At 44.6% G+C, this 17,984-nt stretch overlaps 1 long non-coding RNA gene across 1 annotated transcript; it reads right to left on the bottom strand.

Annotated features, from left to right (window-relative positions):
- Positions 1–432: 432 nt before the first annotated feature.
- LOC124520974 (uncharacterized) lies at positions 433–16,839 on the bottom strand. Its single transcript, XR_006964433.1, has 4 exons — positions 16,703–16,839; positions 13,588–13,693; positions 8,603–8,787; positions 433–540 (listed from the first exon to the last, which is right to left on the bottom strand). It is a non-coding gene; the product is annotated as an uncharacterized LOC124520974 (long non-coding RNA).
- Positions 16,840–17,984: the final 1,145 nt, after the last annotated feature.

Raw genomic sequence — 17,984 nt, 5'->3', positions numbered from 1 at the left:
GTCTGGAGCCTGTTTCAGATTCTGTGTCTCCCTCTCTCTCTGACCCTTCCGCATTCATGCTCTGTCTCTCTCTGTCTCAAAAATAAATAAACACTAACAAAAAAATTTTAGAAGGCACCTACTACGTGCAAAACACCACAGTGACTACAAAAATAAATAAGACTTAGGTCCTAACCATACTTAGCCTACAGACCTGTTGATCTTTGTGAATCTGCTCCATAAACTAGAGAGATAATACAGGTGAAAATCTGCCCCAAAACCCTGTTCCGTTGTGCCAATGTCATTACTAGGTTGAGGTACAAAGCAGGAGTAGGTACAAAGTCCATTCAACTGCCCCCAAGAATTCTCTTTTCTATGACAGAGTCTAACAGTTTCTGATATGATCATACTTTTTACCAATACTTACCCATTCATATAACAAACACGCCTTGATGTAATTTTTACAATCGATCTCATTTAATAACAGAGAACCACACGCCAGCTTTGTGTCCTTGAATAATACCCATAAGCTCTTTGTATCTCAGTTTCTTCATCTGTAAACTGGTAATAATAACAAGAAGAAAATATTAATCCCCCTCAAATGAGAGGGCCAAAAAAGAGAAAGGGTATACAATTGTTCTTTCAACTCACTCAACAATAAAAATGTGAGCTAATTTTACTAGCCTCTGTGTCTAAAGATCCTAGGGGTAAAGCTATGACCATGCAGCTGCAGTTGACATTGGCAGAGAACTTAATAATCAGTGTTAAGAGGGATTCTCTCCCCCGAATCCTGTGGCATTCTGCTTCTTCTGGCTCTTGTTAGCGGAAATGGAAACCAAAGCGTGGACGCTGAGGGAAGTGCAGTTTAAGTCACAAGCCCTGACATCCCAGTGGAGACGCTGTGACTGCGACCACCCAGCTTCCAGCATGACCGTGGGCCACACCAGCTGCCCAGGTTCTGCACTGACCCTAAGGATCACCACGGGTCACAAAACCTCCAGGAGCGGAGGTAAAACCTTGATTCTATTTCAAAACAGACCCCCTCAGTTGGCTTCCGAAACAACGAGAACTGCTCAGAATGGCACGGATCCCTTAAGAATACAATATGGGCACGAAGCTGCTTAGGTTTGGTTTTGTTGGATGACATCTATTTTTTTAAATGGGAGGGAGAAAGATCCACGCTCCCCATTTATTTAAAACCCACTATCTGCAGGTAAAAAGGCACCTTTCGGCAGCTGCTTCACTCCAGCGGGTGTGAGCTCCCCCCAAGCCAGTCAGCTGCACTCTCGCCTTCACACCAGCAGTGTTGAGGAGATTACCGTCCCCTCACACCCACTCTCTTCTTCTTCTAGCAGTAGACCCCCACTTACCAAGTATCAGCATAGCCTGTGGCCATGGAGGTAGAAATAAAATCTTCCCAGCACCCTCGCAGCCATATATAATTATTATTATTATTATGTATTATATAATTATTATATAATTTATTATTATTATATAATATCCCAAATTATTATTATTATATAAGAAAGACACAAGCTCCTAGTGTACGTAAGCTTCTGTATTTGGGGACATTTTTGTTATATCAGCTAAGCCACACCTGTGCATTTGTGAAAATATGCCTGAAATGTAGTACGACTCCACCGGCAAAGAAATTGTTTTGACTTTATCAGCTTGTATAGCTCTCAGACCTGTGACCAGGACATTGTGCTTCAAAGATCATCTTTGATGATCTCAAAGATCGTGTGCTTCCTTTTCTCAGTCCTCACGGCTTACAGGCGAGTATTAATCTCTTGGACCACAGAGTACATGGAAAAGATCTTTCGTGATAGGAGATGTGGAGAAGGGCTGAGGACGGAGGAAATGGTGGAATATTAATTAAGCTCTTACTATGTACCAAAAACTCCATACTTTATGTCCTGCCAACGATGGGAAGTAAATATAGTTCCCCCATTCCCACTCCCCCCACCTTGTGTTAGATGAGGAAATGAGCTCAGAAAGGTTTGATCTGCCCAAAGTCACCATACGTCAGAGCCCAAATTTGAAACCCAGTCTACTGGTGTCGAAGCTGCTTCTCAAGAATGAAGAATCAGTAAGATTAAAAGTAAGATTAAAAGGGGCGCCTGGGTGGCTCAGTCGGTTGAGCGTTCGGCTTCGGCTCAGGTCACGATCTCACACTCCGTGAGTTCGAGCCCCGCATCGGGCTCTGTGCTGACAGCTCGGAACCTCGAGCCTGCTTCAGATTCTGTGTCTCCCTCTCTCTGACCCTCCCCCGCTCATGCTCTGTCTCTCTCTCTCTCTCTCTGTCAAAAATAAATAAACATTTTAAAAAAAAAGTAGATTGCCACCTTACAACGGTTGTGAACCTTAAAATTGTGAGCACTTTACGCTCACCTTAAAGCTGATAAGACCAAGAGAAGCATGATTCTGAGAAGGTAAAAGGTCCCTGTATTTTTTTTTTTTTTCATGTAAAATGTTGGCAAACGCTGCCCTTGCCTCCGCAACCCTCTGCTTCAGGATGGGGAACGGTGTTCCTGGAGTGCCTGCCCATAATGCCATTCTATTCACCCACACATCTCCTCCTAACTCCTAGCAATCTCCATCCCCCCGACAGGTAGAGTCTGGTTCTCTAGTGGGACACAGTTGACTTGGAGGGACCAGAATCTGGAACCAGACCCATTCACCGAGGCAAGTTCCAGGAGGCCCAACCATCTGCCAGTGTTGGGATTCTGGATAAAGTTCCTACTATCCTCAAGCTTGTATTTAAGAGAGGAGAGACAGAGACTAAACACGTCCATATACGGGGTGAAGACGTTCAACTGGGTAAAGGAATAGAGGGGCAGAGGCAGCCGTCTTCCATCAGGAGGTCAGGGAACGTTTCTCCAAAGAGGACATTTGAGGACCACTCATTTTCTGAGTGAAACAAGAGAACAAGTTTGTCACACAAAGCAGGGGAGGAGTGTTTGAGGATGAGGACTCGGGAGCTCAAAGGCACCTGAAGAAAAGGTGTGCCGTTCTTGAAGTAGCAGGAAGACCGGTGAGAGCAGGGATTGAAAGACGGATTCCCTACTCCTGTCTCCCCTCCTCACAATGCCTGTGGTCCCCACAGGGACTGAACTGGCAGCAGTCTCCATCCCAGAATGGAATTCAGGTCCCCATTCCTTGGTGGCAGCCAGGAGAGACCAGATCACAGAGATGGTTACAGAAACAGGGCTTAAGGCCGGGATGCCAACAGCAACGGACCGGGTCTCAGGGACCCAGGAGCAGGCCAGTTAGTAGACCTGGAACATGAGATCAGAGTCAAGAAATGGGCAGATGTCTGGATGTGGAATCTCCAGGAAAGGGGTAGAAGGCTGTCTATGATCCCCACCTTCCTCACCTACACACCAACTGTGGACTATGCCTTTGTCTTGTGTCTTCTCTGCCTTTTGTATACTATATTCTTGGAAGGTCTGCTGCCCAGCCCAACACCCTATGACTTCACATTCTTTGACTTTGCTCTTCTTATTTCTGGAATTCCCTTCCCCTGAATGCCCTTAGGGGAACCATTCCTTCACCTACTTCAAGCTCTGCACGGATGTCACCTTCTCCGTGAAGCCCACCCTGACCACCCTCTTCTAAACCGCAAACACCAGGTCTGGGGATAAGCTCCCTTGCTAAGGAAGAGAACCCTGGGAAAGGTACCCGGTCCAGCCAAGGACAGAAACCAAATGGCACAGCACTCCAGGCGTGAGTCAGGCAGGGAGGGTTCCAGATTGCCGACCCATCCTGGCACACAGGATTCCCCTCTTTTTTTATTTATTTTTTTTTTTAATTTTTTTTTTCAACGTTTATTTATTTTTGGGACAGAGAGAGACAGAGCATGAACGGGGGAGGGGCAGAGAGAGAGGGAGACACAGAATCGGAAACAGGCTCCAGGCTCTGAGCCATCAGCCCAGAGCCTGACGCGGGGCTCGAACTCACGGACCGCGAGATCGTGACCTGGCTGAAGTCGGACGCTTAACCGACTGCGCCACCCAGGCGCCCCAACAGGATTCCCCTCTTGAGTGCCTTGAGAGATGTGGAGGACCAAAATTAAAACTCCATCACTCATAGATAAACCACTGGTAACTTGGTCTTTGCCCATGATTTTTTGTTTACTTTTTAGAGGGGAATATAGATAACACGCGTGCAAGTTTCAAAATTCAAAACACACAAAAGGGTATTTCATCAAACATCCCTCCTGCTCCTCTTGCCATTCAAGTCCCTGTTACTTCCACTGAAACCCACAGACCATCATCAGTGCCTGGTGTATCCTTCCAGCGGTATTTTCTAGATAGCCTACCCAGCATGTTCCTATTTCCCACCTTTGACCCAAACGGTAGCCTACCGTTCGTATGTTCCTTGCGTTTTTCACTCAAATGTCTTAAAGATCACTTCATTACACCTCTTCACTCCTTTTCACAGCTGCTTAGTAATCTCTTTGGGGGTACTGTGGAGTTTTTTGTTTTGTTTTTTTCAGCAGTTCCCTCTGGACGAACACGTGGCTATTTCCAATACATGCTCGCTACAAACAGCACTATAGGGAGTGACTTTGGCACAGATCGTTTCCCTCTGGGCTAACTCCAGCGGGTCAGATTGCTGGGTCAAGGGTACGAGCATTCCCAGTGTTTACAGCACCAAAACGCCCGTGTTGGGGAAGCCCCTCTGCTGGCGTGTGTGTGTGTGGGGGGGGGGGGGTTAATCTTGGCCCTCTCGTGCCAAGGAGCACACGCGGCTCCCATGCGACTACCTCAGCACAAATTCCACTTCGGCGCTCGGCATCCGGTGCACAGTGGAACCCAGGACATGTTTGTTGGGTGGGTGGGAGGGAGGATGAGCGGAGGAGTAGATGGAGAACAGAGAGACGGGCATACAAACAAACCCATGATGAAATTCAAGACGGATCCAAGTACAGCCTTCTTCCGGGAGCTCTGTGTCAAAGTCTACACTGACTCCCCCACTTTCGGTTGCCAGGGCCACCGAGGCTAAGGCTTCGTTGTTCACACGTGCCCCTTTCGTGTCCTCAGATTAGGGGCAGGTTCCTAAAGGGCCCCAGGGGATGGAGGTGGAGAGCACAGCAAAGGGACTCCCAGCTCCCCCGCTTACTCGCTGTAGGACCCTGGGCGCATTATGAAATTGACCTGGCACCAGTTGCCTTGAATACCCTCTGGAGATGATCGCCTGCTGCCCACCTGCCCCGTAGGTGGTACTGGGAGAATTGGGCACGCTAATGGGAGGAATGAGCTTAGCATATGCCTGGCCGATAGCAAGCCCTCAGCAAATATTCACTGTTCCTTGTGATTGTGCTTCTACTGTATCTCCTCCGGGGCCTAGAGTAATGTTGGGCACGTGAGAGGCAGTCCCATAATATTTCCCCGCTAATTCTGTACACTTTAATTAACACTCAAGTTTTGGTTGGAAGATGCCATTCTTCCGGCACGCACGTTGCCTTGGATTCCTGCCGAACATCTCAGGCTTTATTTGCCTAGCTCAGGTCAAGGCAGGCTTTGAGCAAGTATACGTTAACTTATTCCATGAATATTTAATTTTATCTCCTAAGAGCCCAGATTACAGCAGTGAACAGGACAGCAAAATCTTTGCCCTCGAATTTTAATGGAGAGACAGCCCATGGAGCTGAAGTAAAAGAGGCAGCCAGCCACTCTGGGGGATCCACTGCGTGAAATGACTTTGTTTGGGAAGTTGCACCGGCAAAATTATCCCATGTCCCTGGCTGTTTGCTCTGCTCTCCAGTTCATTTATTTTAGCCATGAAGCTTTACCTAAATGCTCTGAATTTCCTCTTTCCTGAATATCCCTTTAATCAGATACACCCTCTTCCTCACCTCCTTGATCTTGCTCCTCAAATATAGTTGCTAATGATGTGTGCATGTGCCAGACTTGAACAAATGTTGAGCTGCTAACTGCTCTGTGTCTGTTAATTTCATACTCAGCTCGAGCAGGGATCCTTGAGTTACAACAGATGCTGCTTCCCCGGGGCTTTAGCGCCCATCGATCAGCTTGGTGGATGAGGAAGGAAAGGGAACTTTCCTCCATGACTGCCATTTGAATATAATTTATTGTGTCCTGAAAGAAAAGTGGAAAAAAGAAAAGGTACTGACAGGCTATAACACAAATGAATGGTGACGAATGACACTCAGATTTCAGTTTCAAAGGAACATGCTTTTAAACCAATAAATGATTGCAATGGTGACATGAAATTCTCCAAAGCTGTGCCAAATGGGCCCCTTCTAAATGGTCAAGGTGCTGGAGTCCTCTGGGGAGTCCAGATTGATAATTATAATAAAGAAAATAATAAGATAATCGCATAGCCTTTAAGAGCAAGGACACCTTAAACAGGCTATGTGAATTTGGATCGCAGTTCCCCGCTTGGGCAAGCCAGCTAACAAATCCTCCTGTGTAAGTGAGGATGACAGTGACACCTGAATGGCCGGGTTGTTGCCAAGTTTAAATGAGTTAATATAGAGAAAGCGATTAGAACGGTGCCTGGCACTTACAAAGCTCCAGATTGATGTTTGTTTGCTCCATTTATTGTGATTAATAGTGAATTTTACTGCCAGGTACCAACCTAAGTCTTCATTGTACTTTCCCCTCCTCCCCACCTCATGACATCATGATTACCCTTACTCTTCACTAAAAAAAAAAATTTTTTTTAATGTTTAGTTATTTTTTGAGAGAGAGAGAAAGAGAGACAGACAGAGTGTGAGTGGGGAGGGGCAGAGAGAGAGGGAGACACAGAATTTCAAAGCTCCAGGCTCTGAGCTGTCAGCACAGAGTGCAGTACAGGGCTGGAACCCACGAATCGTGGGATCATGACCTGAGCCAAAGTTGAATGCTTAAATGACTGAGCCACCCAGGCACCCTTTGCCCTTACTCTTTAGAGGAAGGAATGGCCCTGTACTTATCTTCCAAATCCACTAGAATTTCTGACTTTGCTCTTACCCTTATTTATGAGTATCTTCTGTTTATTTATTTGCATTTGCAATCATTTATAGAAAATTAAACACTGGAGGGACACCTAGGGGGCTGTCGGTTAAACGTCCGACTTCAGCATTAGGTCATGATCTCGTGATTCGTGGGTTGGAACCCTTTGTGGGGCTCTGTGCTGACAGCTCAGACCGTGGAACCTGCTTCGGATTCTGTGTGTGTGTGTCTCTCTCTCTCTGCCCCTCCCCTACTCATGCTCTGTCTCCCTCTCAAAAATAAATAAACATCAAAAATTTTTTTAAAAAGAAAAAATAATTTAAAACACTGGAAAAGAATATCCCAAAAGTATTCATAGGATTTTGAGGGACTACTTTTCTACCTATTTTTTCTGTATTTTGCAATTTTCTAAAGATAATTGTGTGTATTTTTGTAATGGAACATATAAAATGAATGTTTAAAACTGAAGGAAGAGAAGATTAAGTCCATTCTTCCTCTTCCTTGAATGACTTAATCACCCTTCTCATCAGGGTGTATTAAGAAGAAATCAATTGCACTACTGGGTATTTATACAAGGGATACAGGTATGCTCTTTCGAAAGGACACATGCACCCCCATGTTTATAGCAGCACTATCAACAATAGCCAACAATAGCCAAAGTATGGAAAGAGCCCAAATGTCCACCGATGGATGAATGGATAAAGAAGATGTGGTATATATATGTATACACACACACACACACACACACACACACACACACACACAATGGAGTATTACTCGGCAATCAAAAAGAATGAAATCTTGCCATTTGCAACTACGTAGATGGAACTGGAGGGTATTATGCTAAGCGAAATTAGTCAGAGAAAGACAAATATCATATGACTTCACTCATATGAGGACTTTAAGATACAAAACAGCTGAACATAAGGGAAGAGAAGCAAAAATCATATAAAAACAGGGAGGGGGACAAAACAGAAGAGACTCATAAATATGGAGAACAAACAGAGGGTTGCTGGAGGGGTTGTGGGAGGGGAAATGGGCTAAATGGGCTAGGGGCACTAAGGAATCTACTCCTGAAATCATTGTTGCACTATACGCTAACTAATTGGGATGCAAATTAAAAAAAAAAAATTAAAAAAAAAAAAAGAAGAAATCAGGAACTCAGTACCACAGAGGGGACAAGACTGGCTATGTCACTCTTGCTGTGTGCTGAAGGGTTGTTGCTTTCCCTGGGAACTCGCCTGACCTGTGAGCTGCCCGAGCCCGTGCAACAGCATAATTTCATAGGAAGAATTTCTTATACCCGCTGCTGTGTTGAGAAACACCGCGTGGGAATAAAGCCACATTTATATCCTAAATCATTTAATATTGGAATGAAAATAAATAACAACAGCCGCAGAATCGCCCCTACAAAAAGGTGAATTGCTTGAATTTCAGGCAGTTTGTTAGTTCTTTGTGCATTGGGCACTTCTATTATCAGGAGCCTCGGGGCCAGCATCTGAGGTTAATTAGATGCCATCCAGACCATTTCTCCTGTAACAATACCACTCACACCTTTATCTTTTCTAGTTTCCTGCTCGCTTGAAAATCTATCGAGAACAGATTGTAGGCTTGATAGGTTGGATAAAAAGAGAGAAAATAAAATAAAATAAAGGCAGTCTTACCTCGCATTCACCTCATTGAAGAAAGCAGGACACAAGCCCTCGGGTAGATCGTCTGAGCGCAAGCATTCAATGGAGAGTCGAAGTCCTTTTCAGTCAATCTACAGTCTTCACAAATCTTTAGCCTTTTGTGGAAGAAGGGTGATGGCAATGGCAATAGGGCATGTTCTTCCACTCCAATTCTGCAACTTAATGTTACAGCAGAAACCCAAGGGGAGAAATTAGAATTGTCTGAAAGGTCAAAATGTGATAGAACTTTTTATCGGTTACATATTACCCAACTAAGGCTGTGCAATAAATCGCCCACAGCTTAGTGGCTGAAAAAAGCAACAGCCTGGGATGACTTCTCCGATGGGTGGTTCTGCTCAGCTGGGCGAGATCGGCTCACCTTGATGGGGCTCACCCATGCCTCTGTGGGCAGCTGTGGTTGGCCGGGGCTGAGCCTCCATTGGGCTCCCTTGGCCCTGATCCACTCGGTCTCTTAAATTCCATCAGGCTAGCCCAGGCTGGAGTGGATGTGCGCACACGCTCTGAGTCCTAAGCTCAGAACTGACATTCCATCACCTTCCACTGCATTCCATGGGCCAAAGCATAATAGAAGCCCACCCACATTCCAGGGAATGGCGGCAAAGTCATGTGGCAAGGATGTGGGTCCAAGGAGGGATGAAAATTTGGCCCCACATTTGCAATCAATCTACCATACACAATCGTGAAGCATGATGGTCTGTGAAATTAGAGACGGCAATTGTGAAATACATTTCATTGTTGAAATTTGTTCTGAGATAGTATAAACCATAAGATCTTCATCAACGTCAAAGCCAAAAGTACTCAAAATTTTAATCAAGGACCGCCTGAGAAGACATCAGCCATAACCAGCCAGTTTGTGTTCCAACCACCCCCCACCCCCCCCACCAAGAGGGTTTTCCTCTCTGTAAGGCCTGACCTCAGGGTTTTTCTACTACAGTCCAGTTTTAACAGAAGGTAGAAACATAACTTGGGCAATTTTTCTGTACCCCCGAAACACCCTCTTTTAAATGCAATCCTAGGGGCACCTCGGGGCTCAGTCAATTAGGCATTCGACTCTTGATTTTGGTTCAGGTTATTGACGAGGGAGCATAAGGCAAGCTGACAGGCCACAAACACCCACCCAACCCCCCCCCCCCAAACCAGGTGGGATATGTGTGATATTCCTCAGGCACTCCTGGCTGCCCAAGAACAAAGAAAGGGGGAAAACAAATGGTTAACTGATAGAGAGCAGAGTCCGGCAGGACCTGTCTCCATCACCCCTCCATAGTGATGCGGGAAACAGAGGCAGAAGGAAATGGCAGATAGAACTAAATTTCCTTACAACCTGTAGCCTGTTGACAAACATTTGAGGCTGGCAGAGTAAAGTGTTTCTCCAGGAACTCCTTACTGTCTTAATGTCAACACTTTGCTAGAGGAAAAAACAATCCTAGCTTGACAATAGCTAGGCCTCCAGGATCCTGTGACTCTTCTTTAGCATATAAAAATCTCACTAGAAACTTCCCCTGGACTTTACCTCCCCCACGCCCATAGTATAGACCCAGTTTCTCCTCATGGTCCTGTCCCTATGCTTCAACAAAATCACCTTTTTGCACCAAACACATCTTCAAAAATTATTTCTTGATCATCGGCTCTGGACTCCATGAACCCCACTATCACCCCCCCAAAACCTCATCAGTTATGATCTCGTGGTTCATGAGTTCGAGCCCCACGTTGGGCTCCATGCTGACAGTGCGGGATTCTCTCTCTCTCTCCCTCTCTCTACTCCTCACCCACTCTCTCTCCCTCTCAAAATAAATAAACTTAAATAAATAAATAAATAAATAAATAAATAAATGCAACACTAGAAATTTATACTCAAAACTGCATACATGCTATGATTGCAACCATGAAAAGCTATGTACGTGGAAGAACAAAGATGCACCAAGAATACACAAAAGGGGTGGGGCACCTGGGTGGCTCAGTCGGTTGAGCATCCGACTCCGGCTCAGGTCATGGTATCGCAGTTCGGGAGTTCGAGCCCCGCATCAGGCTCTGTGCTGACAGCTCAGAGCCTGGACCCTGCTTCGGATTCTGTGTCTCCCTCTCTCTCTGCCCCTTCCCCGCTCATACTCTGCCTCTCAGAAATGAATAAACGTTAAAAAAAATTTTTTTAAACAAAAAAAAAGAATACACAAAAGGGAAAATTGTTACATTCAGATGATGAGATAGACGGTGGTGTTTTTCTTATTTTTCAAAATGTTCTTTAATGCTGGGGTTATACTGTCTTACAGTAAAAACGGAGAGGACGTAAATAAGTTGAAAGCAAAGATTAATGAGCATTTATCTTCAATTGTGTCCACACAGTACAACAACCACCACCCAGTCCTTGTCTTTCCATTTTATAATCTTCGAGGCTCACAATGAAATATTCAAATGCCAAGAAACACAAAAGCACTTCAGGATTGTACTTGCAGAAGAGTTATGCGACTCCACTATCATTACTTAATTCATACAAAGTGTCTTAAATAAGTGGTGTTATCTTCATCTTGTGATTTTTTTTTTTTTATTTATAGATTTCTATGAATGTGTCTAATGATGACAAGCCGGCAGGACCCATGTGCTGAAGCATATCTCACAATGAGATCACGGTAATTTGAGAAAAAAAATAACAAAAGAATAATCAGGGCCATATATTCTCTGGGTGGTTTTGAATACAAATGCAAAAATTGTGGTAAATGTCACAATTAATGTATCTGAAGCCAACTAGAGAAACCTGGCCCAGTAGGAAACATTTTCACTTAGAGTGCCAAGTAATAAAGTTAACTTAACGTAACAGCAAAGGAAACATGCTCCCTATTTTGTTTTCTAGAGTTGGGCACAAAGCTTTTAATCTTAATTAGACGCTTGATAAAAGGAGGCAGCGCTGTTGGAATCAGAAAAGTAGTTTTTGCTCTCAGGACTTAGCTCGTAAGAGGTGGTCGGATGATCGGCCTATTCTTAGATTCCGCCCCTGCCTCAGACTTCCCTACACAGACCAGAAATAACCACACTAGGAACATTTTATATCCATGCTGATTCTTTTTAAAATTATTTTTGCATACATTTTCTCATGTAGTACTCTTCCAACCCAGCAGACTAAATAGCACAGACATTATCATCTCCACGTTGCTAATAAAGAAATTAAGACACAAAGAAATGTCAGTAACTAGTTCAAGGACATACAACTGGTGAGTGGCAGGATGGTCAGGATCATCTTTCTGAGCGGCAGAAAAGGAGGACAGTGGGAGAAGACACATGTTACTCAGAAAAAATGTATAATATTACACACTGGATAGAAATCAAAACTACAACAGGCAAAGAGATCATTTAAAATGCCCCTAATTCCACGTATGAGAGCGGAACACTTATAGCATCTTGGAGTAGTGCCTTCCAAATACACTGATCTTGTTTTGTATCTCCCTGAGCGCGTGGAAGCAAGAAGAAGAGAACTTCTACGTTCTCCCCCACCAACCCTACCAATCCCACATCCATGCCCACAAACTCTGCCTTCCCTGGTGCAAAGGATGAACTATGTACCTGTCTACGTTCTATTCTGCACTCCATTCAATTTCCTTCCACCTGCTCAAAGATTTGCTCTGCAGTAGCTTCTCATCGATGCCTTCTATGCCAGATCGTTTCCATCAGTAAGCAAACACCGTAATTTCTGTCATCTGGAACAAAGAAACAAATAACGGACATATCTTGGTCGTCCCTACATCCCTCTCCTGCTCCAGCCCCATGTCTCGGCTCCCCTTTACAGCACACCGTCTTCAAAGAGTTAAGCAGACTTTCCAGCTCTGGTCATCTCTTGATCACATTCCAAGCAGGCTTCTATCCCAGCAACTCCACTAAAACCGTCCTGGTCAAAGCCAATGACCTCCACGTTTCCAATCCAACGATGGGTCTTCGGTGATTTTCTTAACCCTGCAACAGCACTTGTCACCATAGATTGCTCTCTCCTTGAAATACATTCTCCCTTTGGCTCCTAGGACACCACCCCTACTTGGTTTTCCTCTACCTCAATGGTCACTTCTCACCTTTGCAGGCTATCTTTCTCAGTGCTTGACCTTTTCATTTGTATATCTCTACACCCACTCAGTTGATGATCTCATCAATCCCATGGTCTTTTTTTTTTTTTTTAATATGAAATTTATTGTCAAATTGGTTTCCATACAACACTCAGTGCTCATCCCGACAGGTGCCCTCCTCAATGTCCATCACCCACTTTCCCCTCCCCGTCAACTCCCATAATCCCATGGTCTTAAACCACTCATCACCAGCCCTGATCCTCTTCTGAACTCCAGAATCACATGTCTCCACTTGGACATCTCATAGGCAGAGCTAACACTCACTGGCAAGTTTCACTATGGTATTATCATTGGTTTATAAGTGTCATCAGCTCTGAATAGTGGAGAATCCTTTCTGATTGGCCAGCATCTGTTGAACATCTGTTGATTTTTTTTTTTAAGATTTTATTTTTAAGTAATCTCTGCACCCAATATGGGGATCGAACTTACAACCGTGAGATCAAGAGTCACATGCTGCACCAACTGAGCCAGCCTGGTGTCCCATCTGCTGATATATATACTTTTTAATGTTTTTATTTATTTTTGAGAGACAGAGAGAGACAGAGCATGAGTAGGGGAGGGGCAGAGAGAGAGGGAGACACAGAATCTGAAGCAGGCTCCAGGCTCAGAGCTGTCAGCACAGAGCCAAACGCGGGGCTCGAACTCATGAATCGTGAGATCATGACCTGAGCTGAAGTCGGACACTTAACTGACTGAGCCACCCAGGTGCCCTTATCTGTTGATACTTTTTAATATCACCCCAACTAGGTGGGCAACTCAATTTTTAAAGGGCCCAACTGAAATCTTGATTCCCACCTCCCACTACTCAGTTTTCTCCAAGTACTTCTCCATGTCAACAAACATTCTAGTACTTACTATTCTTCTTGCCAAGACTTCACTCCCTCCAGATTCCTGCATGGCTCGCTCTTTCACTTCATTCATGTCTGTTCAGGCATCAGCAGTGAACTCCTCCCTCAGCATTCTGCTTAAAACAAGAGACCTTACCTCTCCCATATTGTTCTTTATTCCCTTACCTCTTTTGTTTTTCTGCATTGCTTTTCTCATTAAGTGATTTATGAGATGATAGACCATGGAAGGATGTGATACATGATATGGCCGACGTGCTCATTCATGTGTTTATTTTCAGTGTCCCTCCACTACAAATTAAACCTTAGACAAGCAGGGACATACTTTAAATTCTGGTTCAGTGCTTTAGATCTAGGGACTAGAATAATGTTTTATACGCAAGACTTTCTGTCTTCTAGGGGAAACGTAAGTTAAACAAATAAATGGGCACATGTATCATGGCACACAGACATACCTCAGAGATATGGTAGGTTTGGTTCCAGAGCACGGCAATAAAGGGAATATTGCAATAAAGCAAGTCAAATGAATATTTTGGTTCTCCAGTGCATATTAAAAGTTTGTTTACACTATATTGTAGCCTAAATGTGTAATAGCATTATGTCTAAAAAATACAATGTACATACCTTGATGGAAAAATAATTTTTTGCTAGAAAATGCTAACCCTTATCCGAGCTTTCGGTGAGTCATAATGATTTTGCTGGTTGGAGGCTTGATGTTGAAGGCTGCTGACTCCTCGGGGTGGTGATGGCTGAAGGTTGTGGTGGCTGTGGCAATTTCTTCAAATAAGACAACAATGAAGCCTGTCCCATCGATTGGCTGTTGCTTTCACAAAACATTTCTCTGTAGCATGTGATGCTGTTTGATAGCATTCTACCCACAACAGAACGTCTTTCCAAATTGAAGTCAGTCCTCTCAAACTCTGCTGTTGCTTTTTCTTTTCCTTTTTCTTTTTCTTATCTTTTCTTTTCTTTTCTTTTTTTTTTTTTTTTTTAGAGAGAGACAGAAAGAGTGAGCAGGGGAGGGGCAGAGAGAGGAGAGAGAGAATTCCAAGCAGGCTCCACACCGTCAGCACAGAGCCCGAGGTGGGGCTCGATCTCACAAACTGTGAGATCATGACCGGAGCTGAAATCAAGAGCTGCCCGCTTAACCGACTGAGCCACCCGGGACCCCTACTGCTGCTTTAGCAGCTAAGTTTATGTCATATTCTGTGTTCTAACTCCTTTGCTGCCATTTCCACAGTCTTCACAGCATCTTCCCCAGGAGTGGACTCCATCTCACGAAACCACTTTCTTTGCTCGTCCATGGGAAGCAGCCCCTCATCTGTTCACGTTTTGCCCTGAGATTGTAGAAATTCCGTCACGTCATCAGGCCCCACTTGTCGTTCTAGTTCTCGTGTTATTTCCACCACATCTGCAGTGACTTCCTCCACTCAAGTCCTGAACCCCTCCCAGTCATCCACGAGGCTCGGAATCAACTTCTTCCAAACTCTTGTTCATATTGATATTTGGATCTCTCCCCATGAATCATGGGTGTTCTTAATGGTATCCTGGATCACTAATCCTTTCCAGAAGGTTTTCAATTTACTTTGCCCAGATCTAAGAGGAAGCACGACCTATGGCAGTTATAGCCTTATGACATGATAAGACCTGAAAGTCAGAACAACTCCTTGATCCATCGGCTGCAGAGTGGACATTGTATTAGAGGGCCTGCAAATGACATTAATCTCATTGTCCATCTCCGTTAGAGGTCTTGGGTGACCAGGAGCATTGTCGACGGGCAGTAATCTTTTGAAAGGAATCTTTTCTTTTCTGAGCAGTAGGTCTCAACAGTGGGCTTAAAACATTAAGTAAACCACGTTGTCAACAGATGTGCTGTCATTCGGGCTTTGTTGTTCTATTTATAGGATACAGGTAGAGTGGATTTAGTGTAATTCTAAAGGGCCCTAGGGCTTTCAGAATGGTTAGCATTAGCTTCAGTGTAAAGTCACGGCTGCATTAGCCCCTAACAAGAAAAGAGTCAGCCTGTCCTTTGAAACTTTGAAGCCAGGCCTTGACTTTTCTTCAGCTGTTGAAGTCCCAGATGGCATCTTCTTCTAATAGGAGGCTGTTTCATCTGCATTGAAAGTCTGTTTAGTGTAGCCACTTTTCTGAATTATCCGAGGGAGACCTCCTGGGTAACTTGCAGCCTCTCCATCAGCACTTGCTGCCTCACCTTGCACTTTATGTTATGGAGACGGCTTCTTTCCTGAAACCTCACGAACCGACCTCTGCTAGCTTCAGACTTTTCTTCTGCAGCTTCCTCACCTCTCTGAGCCTTCACAGAATTGCAGAGAGTTAAGGCCTTGCCCTGGATTAGCCTTTGGCTTAAGGGAATGTTGTAGCTGCTTTGATCTTCTATCCACACCACTCAGACTTTCTCCGTATCAGCAACAAGACTCTTGCTTTCTTATCATTTGTGGGTTCACTTGAGGAGCACTTTTAATTCCCTTCGAGAACTTTTCCTTTACATTCTCAGCTTGGCGACTTGGTGCAAGACGCCTGGCTTTCGGCCTGAACCTTATCTCCAAAATGTAACCACCAGGCACTTGTAGTTAATGAGCACTTGAAAGGTGACTAGTTGGAACTGAGATGTGCTGTAAGTGTGAGATATATACCGTACTTCCAAGATGAGGTACCAAAAACAGGAATGTCAAATATCTCATTAATAACATCATATTTATTATATGTTAGAGTGATAATATTTTAGATAGATGGGGTTAAATTAACACGTTGTTAAAATTAATTTCACCTTTTTCTTTTTACCCTTTTCATGCAGCTACTAGACAATTTGATTTACATATGTGACTCACATTTGTGGCTCTCATTACATTCCTAGTCTAGACTCCTGAGGGAGGGCACCGAAATCCCATTAATTATTCATTACTTTGAGCTAACCAGTCATTCTTTCAGAAATCGACACAGTCCAAGGCTCCCAGACTTTCATATCTTTTCTTAATTTGTTCAGTGTGAACCTTCCTACCAATTACCTTAGGAAAATAAGAATTTTTATGTTGTTATAGATGAAAAAAAAAAACTGCACCCATTGGCTAACAGTTTAGAATTCTGAGTTTAAATGAATTACTTACCATTCTTTTATTTAATTTGAGCCCAGAGTCTCTGATTGAAGGTGGGCAGGTTAAAGTCAGGGAGAGGAGTTCTCCTTTCTGTGCATTTTGCCAGATCCCCTCTGGCTGAAGGACATCAGCCCTCTGAGTAGTAACCAGTCTCTCAGATGAAACTTCCGAGAGAAGTTTTGAAAGTGCCCCTGGTTTTGAAAGTGCCTCCTTTGGAGCAACGCCTACTTGCTTCTGTGGTTTTCTGGGCTGAACATCTACCAACACCAGCGGAATCAACGCCGTTTACCACGTTACAACTGCAGTTTGCATCTCACCCCTTTCCGTTTGCAGTAACTTGATGTATGAGTTCAGGATGAACTCAATGACCGAACGCCATCTGAATTCATGTTATTTTAGGGGGTGGGGGCGGCAGATTTTATTCACCCCTCGTCAGATTATTCACGGGTGGGTGTTTATTTGGGGCTCGTTGCATCCCAGGTACTGGGAGGCGCTGAAGATCAGGGGTGAGTAGGAAAAACATAGTCCTGTCCTTGAGAAGCACCCAGTCTACACTAGCGACAAGACACTGAATAACAGATGGTAAACAAAACTGCCACAGAAATAATTGTGTAATGCAAAATTTTTATAGGAACCGCAAAGGCGGGAAGGGGATGCCTTGACTTGTCTGGGGCAACTAATCTAGACAGATGGGTGACATGGAACCCAGACTCTACACGAGAACTAGAAGAAAAAGAGCAGGGACACCTGGGTGGCTCCGTAAGATGAGCGTCCAACTATTGATTTCGGCTCAGGTCATGATCCCGGCGTCGTGGGTGCTGAGCATGGAGACTGCTTTGGGATTCTCTCTCTCTCTCTCTCTCTCTCTCTGCCTCTCTCCCCTGCTCAGGTGCACACATGCACCCATGCTTTTGCTCTCTCGCTCTCTCTTTCTGAAAGAAAAAAAAGGAAAAGGATCAATTGCAACAGATTGTATTTCTCTCAAAGGGTCAGGACCACGCGTCCGTCCCACATGCTCTTCCAGAACCTGCTACTCCTCTATCAAGTGGCCGGTGTGCATCTCCTCGGCTCGTCCCTTTGCCCCCAGGGCAGGTCTCTGTGAATGCCGTAAGCAATAGAGCACTTTGGAAAAGATGCCCCGTGACTTCTGAGGTAGGGCCTCAAAGGCGATGCAGCTTCCGATTAGTGTCCTCTTTTGGGAGCTGCCCTGGGAAGCCGGGCACACGGAGAGGCCCCCATGGAGCAGAACGGAGGCCCCCGTCCTTGGCCCTGTCTGGATTCACGGCAGCGGATG

The sequence above is a fragment of the Lynx rufus genome, unplaced genomic scaffold (genome assembly GCF_022079265.1).
Source record: "Lynx rufus isolate CCGP_SWC_20201006 ecotype Redwood Valley unplaced genomic scaffold, mLynRuf1.p SCAF_3, whole genome shotgun sequence".
Classification (NCBI taxonomy): Eukaryota; Metazoa; Chordata; class Mammalia; order Carnivora; family Felidae; genus Lynx; species Lynx rufus.
This window is presented reverse-complemented; position numbering and strand designations above follow the sequence as displayed.